General features: G+C 42.9%; 1 protein-coding gene across 1 annotated transcript in view; it reads left to right on the top strand.

Annotated features, from left to right (window-relative positions):
* Positions 1 to 4,808: 4,808 nt before the first annotated feature.
* The window catches only part of LOC144931349 (uncharacterized), a 79,529-nt gene continuing 75,461 nt past the window's right edge, over positions 4,809 to 8,876 (top strand). Inside the window, exon 1 of the mRNA XM_078855153.1 lies at positions 4,809 to 4,882. The gene's annotated coding sequence lies outside the window, so the exon portion shown is untranslated. The remainder of the gene's footprint in view (positions 4,883 to 8,876) is intronic.

Here is an 8,876-nt window from a genome sequence, read left to right as displayed (position 1 = left end):
GGGTTGTTTAAGCCGGGGTCGAGTAAGACCACGTCAGTGGCCAAGGGCCACGTTTAAAGTACTGTACCTACAGATGACGTGCAACGCGTCACGTGTGATGTGCGGTGCTGAACAAGGAGCTGTCCGGGGCTGATCTCCGGAAAATATTTCCCTGCACACGCCCCGCCCCGGGGGGAGGAGAGTGACGTAGTGGTGGGCAGGTGGGGGTGAGGCTTTAAAATATTCTGGGTGAAATTAACCCCAGCAGAGTGAGTATTGCACATGGAGGTCCAGATGTCTTGTGACCTCCCCCCCCCCCCCAAATAATTGACTCCGAACATATTTTGTGTTTCCTTTGTAAATGACATGTTTTTTTTTATAAACCTTACTTTAAAAAAAAACTGTTAATTAAATGGGAGGGGGGGGGTCACGTGACAGTTGGACCACTCTGTAGAATGTGTAATAAATAGTACTCTGCAAGATGCCCTGGATGTAATGGGTGATGTTTATCCCAACATTGAATCATGTTCAACCCTTCACCAGACCACTTCTGAATCGAAGGCCTCCGAATACTGAGTCGGGCATGCTCGTTGTTTGACCATGCTTCACCCTAAATCATAAGCGTCGCGGAGAACAATAAATTACCGTAATATTTTTTTCATCTTCCCCCTCCACATAAAAACATTCTTATTGACACAACCCCATCCATCGGTCCCACGGTTTCCTGGGAATGCATCATTTTAGCAGCATTTGTTCAATACAAGCAAACGTGGGACCGGTTTTGACGCAGTGTCTCATCAGCAGTCAGGCTTGCTTGAAAGCAATGCGTTATAGGTAAATGTATTTTTATTTTTGAACGTGTGGGGTTCCTGGTTGCACGCAAGCTTAAATCATGCAGAATAAAGTACAACACAATCAGCCCGCTAATCAGGGCGGGTTTGTGAAGTTGGCAACGTCTGGACTGGTTCCGATAACGCTACAGACGTTTGTCACGATCGGAAACCGTCACACAAGGCACCAATGCTTGATTACAATTCACTGAAAGGACACGAGCTTAACAATGATGTGCGTAACGAGCGCTGTATTTGACATTAAAACGCCAAATAGAGATCAGAGGACAGGGGCCGTCCATAAATTACGTCACGCACCTAAGGGGGGGGTGGGGGTCAGACATTTGTGACGATGTGTGACGAAGGGGGGTTGGGAAATGTGACGTGAGATCAAAATGCGCAAATTTAAATAAATATAGACAACACGTTCTACTTAATTAAATAGACTTTTTTAATAAATGTTTTCTCCTACAACATCAGAGTGCAGCGGTACATTAAATACAATGACAATAGTTTAAAGCGATTTCAAGCATGTTTTACATTTTTTTTGGGGGGGGGGGGGGGCAAAGCTTTGTGACGTCATATTTGAGGGGGGTCTGACTTTTTGTGACGCCGTGTGACGAGGAGGGGGGGGGTCAAAAATCGTCCAAAATCGCGTGACGTCATTTATGGACGGCCCCACAGTCGCCGGCACCGTTGAGATGTTGACTTTGAACCTGGGGTTTCAACTTTAGGTGATGGTCTAAACCGGGTGGATGGTTTCAGCATTGTCATCAGTAACTGCACGAACATTCTGTGATGCAAAATTTTGCTTTTTCATAATAATATTGTCGTGTTGCTTCTTGTGGCGTGGTCAGACATGATGCCAACCATCACCCATCCAGAAATGCAGATATGCACAAAATATAAAAGATATGGTCTTTAAAGTTATCATATTGTGATAGCACCACCATCTTTTGACCATAAATAATAATAAAAAAGTAAAATATATTTTCAGCAAACTTTCTGATTGAGAGAAAACAAAACGTACGTGCCAGTAAAAGTCTCATTTGTGAAAAACGTAGTTTGGGATGATGAAGTGTTCAACACATTCTGCATTGTTGCATTGTGAGAGGTGGGTGCCTTCATCCAACAGTGGCTAGAACATGGCTGCTGATGACGACGGCGATGACACATTGTGTAAGATTATTATTTTTTTGTGAAGAACAAAAAAAATTTCTCGGAAAAATGAGGCTTTTTTTTTGGAGAACTTTGCAATGCATTGTGGAGCTTCAACCACACGGGCGCGAAGGACACACAGCGGTGCCAGTCACAACCGTCAGGAGCAAAGTGACACCGGGCAGTAGGTGACCACCGCCACTACTACAGGGGCGGACAGATCAAAGGTATCGTGGTAATCTTACTTTGCTCTCGATGATCGCCAAATGTTGGTGAGTCTCTTTCTCTACGGGCAATGTGTCACTTGATTTTGTGCGGATGTCCAACTGAGGGGCCATTCAACAACATGGGCTCAGAGCTGTTGTTTTTGTCTTGTGCCACAACTTTATTCTGCTAGTGGAGAGGGCTTTAACTACTTATTCTGACAACGTGTTGTTTATGAGAATTGGTTTTACCCTTTCTGGCAACAAAACAGGCGTTTAGATGTAAAAACACCAAACAGAAACCTTTTTTGCGAGGAATTATGCCTGCATTTACCAATCAGTTTCAAAGACAAAGCATATATTACCAGAACATATACTCTTTGGTTCTTTCGGTGAAGTCACGTAGGTAGAAAAGTATCACTGGTCAACACACTTTTTGTGGCATAAGGTATTCCAACGGTTTTAAGGCAATTTTGGGGTGTTGATTCAAAATCTGCCATAAATTTTTGTCTATCACATCAGGTTTTTGAGATATCAAATATTGCATTTTCAATAAAAACTGCAGAAGAAAAATATTAAATAAATGTGGATATCTACATAAAATGATATTATAAACACACTATCCTAAAAATACAGCACCATATTTTAACACTAAAGCAGTCACTGACTCGCAACAACTTGCAATCATAAGTGACAGAGTTAATTTCGGGTAAAATCAATGAAAATGGGGTATGCCGATAGCATAAAAATGAGATGTGATAGAGCAAATCTGAGATCAGATTTGGAATCAGCACCCTGAAATAAGTCTAAAACAGCTGCAAAAGTCCAGGCCAGAAAAAAAAGGTTTTTTTTTGTTGACCTTTTTCCATTTAAAACTATAGTCCCATCCATTTAAGTGTAGTAGTTGTTGGCGCCAGGTAACCGCGTGGTTACCTGTCCGTGGTTCCTCGCACCTCTAAGCCGTCCCCCCCCCCTCTCCTCTCTCTTGAAGCGTGAGTGGATACCCGTGATAATTGATCAAGACGTTTCGATCGCAACACAAGCAATCGTCATCAGGTGGGACAACCACAGCAAAAAAAAACTGCTGAACTACCAGGGCATGTTTTTGTGTGCATGTTCACCACACGTATGTGTGGTTAAAGCAGACATGATTCCTTACAAAATGTTTCTGTTCGGCGTTTTAACATCTTAACACCTGTTTTGTTGCCAGACAGGGTAAAATAAATTATTATATTTTGATACTGGCCAGAGAGGTCCCATAGCGTGCTGCTTCAGTTAGAGGGTGATTTTGGCCAGTGTATCAGTAATAGACATTCCCTTTGTGGAAACTCCAACCGTAATGCACATCAGCTAATGATAACAATAAAACAGTTGGTTGAACTGATAATTGTTAGATGTAATACTTTAACACTTTAACACGTACTTGCATTCGTAGCGAGCTATGAATTATAAATTATCAGTGGTTGTGGGTGGGAAATGCATAACATGTAAATTAGCCGATAGAAAGATATGTATTGTTTACCTATGCGGCCACATGGGTTACTGATCAGCGACGAGTGAGGGAGGAGCGGTTACTAATTAAAGTAGCGCACTGTGAATTAATGCAGCGCACGGCGGCATGGTGGAAGGGCCACACCCTTTGAACTCGGTTTTCAGCTGGTGGTCTAAACGAATTATATGGCTACACGTTCAAGCTCTGCTTTGAGCTGGTGGTCTAGACAAGGCTGAGAGCACTTGCACGCTCAATGTGGTGTGGTCACATGACATACAAGCGAGGCGTGTTTGAGAGTCGAGCCTTCCTGCTATTTGTGAGCAGCAGTGCACCTTTGGGTCCCGTTATTATCCATACGTTTCCAGCTTGCGCACATTTCCCTCTGTTGATGGATTTTCTCATCATTTGCAGAAATGTGTGGGATTGGAACACGTGCACTTAATACTCCCACGGGATACCGAGAAAACTCTAATCCGGAAAGCGGACTTGTTGTGCAAGATGGTCTTGGCTTCTTATTGAGCGTTCTATCTGAAGAATTGTCCCTTCTCCAACACTGATTAAAAACATTTCCCCCATCATCTCTTTTGGAAGTTTGGCTCGTGATATTTAGTCGTCAGCCCCGTTGCGCGTGTGTGTGTGTGTTGCCAACAGTGTATGATGAACCACGTTGGTTAACCTGACCTTGATTTAAATGTTTGTGACAAGCTTTTTACACACACCACACAATTCGTTCCGGCTTGCGCAATAGCGTTTAGAGAGTGGAATGCTGGCTCCCACAGCGTGTGCTGCAAAATAGGCACTGCTGCAAACTATACAGCTTTCCGGAAATCATGACAGTACGGTGAATAATTTGCAAAATGATGTTCATAATTGTCGGACACGTGCTAACAAATAGTACAGTACTACTAATAATAATTGTGTAGAGGAAAGTCTCACTTAAGTCTAAACACTTTTCAGGACGAACCTGCATTGCGATGTCTGAGGCTTGCGTACATTTCTGAGCGGTTTCGCATGTTTACGTAATTTCTCTTTGTTTAGTTTCACTTGTCAAGTGTGTTTACATCCGGTTGCAATCGAGAATTCGCTCGACCACTGCGGAACTCTGCAACGCAAACTCTCTGTGCGCATAAGCCCGAGGCGCGCGCAAGCACGTGTCTTGCGCAGCTCAGCCTGGGGAGCTCGAGACGCGAAGAGAAGGCGCTCGTTTTGGTCAGACGCAGGTAAACGCGCAGTCGTGTTGTGTTTCGGTCCCGCGGTCAGGCTGTGGTTGTAATGTTTGGCACACTGGACTCGCATTCCAGAGGAGGTCGCCGGTTCAATCTCCTGGCGCGGAGCGGTTGACTGTGAAGCGGTGTTTTGAGCCTCGTCTCAAATGGTGTCCTCTGGTCTAACACCGTTTTGTGACGAGGCTAAAAAGAAAGCTGTCTCTGGTGTGGACCAATCAGTTTCAAGGACAATGCATATATTATCAGAGTATGTTTTTTGTTTGCATTCTGACCACAAGTATTGTGGTCAATGCAGACATCATTATTCGTAAAAAGGTTTCAGTTTTGTTGCCAGAAAAAAAGGTGAAAAACCTATTCTTATCTTATTGGTTCTTTCGGTAAAGTTACGTAGAAGGGAAATAATAAAATAATAAAAATAAACCATAATAATATAATAAAATAATAAAATGTAATTATATAATCAAATAAAATAATACAATTATTCTTATTATTTTATTACTTCCCTTCTACGTGACTTTACCGGAAGAACCAAAAAGATGAATCCCTGCAGTCACGAAAGCTTTAAATCGAAACCTATTCTTGTATTTTGGTACTGGCAAAGGAGGTCCCATGATGTTAAGCGGTGGTTCTTCTTCACGTGGGGCTGCATGCTGTACCCCCTGGGGGTGAGAGATGCCTTTTCTGGGGGTGCGAGACAAGGCCAGGTTTTTTTTTTTTTAGAAGCACTAGCATGTAAGTACAACTTACTTTTTCACTTAAAACTTTCGTGACTGCAGGAATTCATATTCTTGGTTCTTTCGGTAAAGTCACGTAGATAGAAAATAAAATAATAAAAGAAAAGAAAAAAGAAAACGTCGTGGGTTTTTTGCTTACATTTTTATTTTATTATTTTTATTTTATTTTCTATCTACGTGACTTTACCGAAAGAACGAAGAATGCAACTACTTTGTTTCATCAAACCTACGTATTTATTAACATTATATAAACACGTTTACGACTGAGAATCAATGGGTTGCAAGGCTGCAGTAAAGGTCAAGAACGTGGCGCGTTTCTTCAATGCACCCTCCTGCCACCCAGCGATATCAATGGGCAAACCACAAGTGATCGGTAGGTCACGTGTGGTGGGGATACTTCCACCGCTTCCAAGACGTCTTGCCAGCGTGGAAGAGTAGGCCAAATGCCCACGAGAGAGAGAGAGTCTCTCTTTGAATTCCCTCTGGTGGAGGCCCTTCTGCCAGCAGTGGCGTGAACAAGCGATTGCAGGGCTGCACCTTTACCTTTTCTTCAATAAGACATACAGCACCACGAATGGGCCGTTTAATGGTTTAAAGGTCTGCAAATGTGGGAGGTGTTTAAAAAATACATTCAACTAAATATTTGACTGTGCACTCGTGCGATTAATCGGGACGGGTTTATGTTACAATCCTTTTAGAGAGTTTATTCCAAGATTGTTTACTCTGTGCCTGTGAATGGATATCACTAAAGGCCTCTTTAAGCATGTGTTCTGGGCCCTATGTTTCAAGCTTCTTGTCAGCATGCATTGTGTTTGGCGTATGCGGTTCCAGTTCTTAAGACAGAACACTAAAACAAGAATCAAACCAACTCAACATTGTGATGCTAGTACTATAAGCATGGCGTGGCATTTTTAACATATCGATGCTTAAATGTATTTATTATTATAATTAAGGCATTTACCCTGCAAAGCCTCGTTGAATCTCAGTGCTCTTTCAGGAGGGTCCTGTGTTGGGATTTTTTCCCCCAATTCCATCAGTGAGTATTGTGCCTGTGGGATGAAACCGAAATACCGAGATTTAAAAAAAAAACCCTTGCAATACGAGGATATAACTCAAACAGTTCACTGCTGTACCCCCATCTGTCAATCTCGCAGCCCTAACCGAGCACGTCTGGGATTCCCTGGCAGTCTCCCATCCAAGTGCTAGCCAGCCTTAAAGCGGCAGAGCTTCTGAGATCTCAAGGAGATCGGATGCATTCAGGGTGACTTCGTTGTCGGCTTACTGTCATTTAATGTATGTACGGATGTTGAACTTATTTCGCGACCGTACGTAGCCGACCTTGCTGATTGGAGAAGGTACAACAGACTGGACACAAAACAAGTTTGAAAGAAATCAGTTCTCAATCGAGACGAGTTTAGTATAGACACTACAGGTGTTTACCGTTCAACATTAAATATTTTATAATAGAGGTTTTTTTTGGGTGAGATCGCGTAAATATATAAATGTGTCGTTAAGTCCGCCACCACCCGGCACAGCGAATTAGTAAGGTTTGTCGCGTAAACAGAACATGCCAATTCGTCACTAGTACAGCACTACACCGGTGTGTTGGAGAGTCAAGCCACAACATTTACAATCAGAGTTCGACGTTTCGCCAATAATTACTAGCTTCATCAGACGACAGCCAGATTTGTGGAGAGATGATATTGGTCGCGAAAGCGTACGTATTACATCTTCATTCTCTTCATGTCTTATGAGCATTTTGAACGCTGTTTTTGTGTTTACTTAAGGCTGCAATTAATTGAACCTCAATTACAAAGTATCTCTCTCTGCTGCTAAGTGAATATAGCCACGTTCAGGTCTCGCCGTTTTGACCTGCGCATTTGGCATCTTCTCTTCGCTACCGCAGCTGCGTTCGTAGTCGCCGTCCGTTCTGCTCACTGGCTGGATGATGAATGATGTGCAATCCTCAGCCGTTCTCTCTCTCTCACTCTCCCTCTGCCTTCTTCACCTTGTCCAAAAACATTCGCTGTTGTGCACTCTTCGGCAATCACTCGAGATCGATGGGTTCGCGACTGGCACGTGGCGTTGTAGGAGTTCCTGCCGAGGTCGTGGTGTTGTTCGATGCGTTAAACGGTTTGGCCCGATCTCCGGGGTTAGGTGACATCTTGTCGTACAAAATAACCGTATCAACGTGGTAAAGGAAATAATTGCAGATTTTTTTGTGTGTGTGTGTCAATTGTTGCATCCTGGTACGACTACTACCACTGTTGGTTTTTGAGTTGTAGATGGAATGACGAGCACATGTCTCAGTACATTGAGAGTTGTAAGATAATTGGGAGTGCCAAGAGCGATACAATACAACGTCGATTTATGCTACGTCTGAATGTGATCACATCTCAAAATTCTGTACAAAAACACTTGGAATATTAAACTATGAAAACATTTTTTTACGTAAACTATCTTTCTTACACCAGGTAAGGTCCACTGAGATATGTAGTTCTTTTTTCAGCAGCGACTTGGCCACAAATGATAGCTCAACGAAGTGGCTTATCATGTTTAAAGTGAAAGCAGCCAAATATTATAAACGCATGTTTCTAAATGTGGAGAGGAAAAACTGGCGGACCCGGATAAAAATCCACGCGACCACAGGGAGAGAGAGAGAGAGAGAAATGCAAACTCCAAATATCAAGGCATCAGGGTTAGGATCGAACCCACGACCTCCTGTATACCAGGCGAGGTAGTTAACATCTTGCCACTGCGGTGCCCATATTTATTTTGTGGAGAGAGGTAGTAAGTCATAGGCACAGGCTATAAAGGAAGACCATGAGTCTGGACTTGAACAGGAGCAGTTAGTCAAGAGCATGGCTTGAGGAATAGGCGTTCCAGACTATGGGGGACAGTGGAGCAATAAAAGTTGACAAAGGGCTTCAACTGAAAGCCGTCATATCAATTCTAAAGCTCCCAATATGTACATAGAAGCACGTGTACTGTTTGGCATAGTATGTTGTTTGTAATTGGCTCGTGCGACCTCCTCTGGCCACTAGTGACTGCTACAGAATATTGTCTCGTGTTACGGCATGTTTAACATTTTGCGGTGTGCGCAGACAAATAATATATTTTACAGATCACTTTGAAGGAATATTTAGCAGTTTCATAAGTTGCATTTCAAATGTGAACACATGTAATGTTCACATTCCCATACATTCTTCACCCACAGAAAAATACAGTTGACCCATCGTGGGTGGCACTGCCAT

The sequence above is a fragment of the Lampetra fluviatilis genome, chromosome 4 (assembly GCF_964198595.1).
Source record: "Lampetra fluviatilis chromosome 4, kcLamFluv1.1, whole genome shotgun sequence".
Taxonomy (NCBI): Eukaryota; Metazoa; Chordata; class Hyperoartia; order Petromyzontiformes; family Petromyzontidae; genus Lampetra; species Lampetra fluviatilis.
This window is presented reverse-complemented; position numbering and strand designations above follow the sequence as displayed.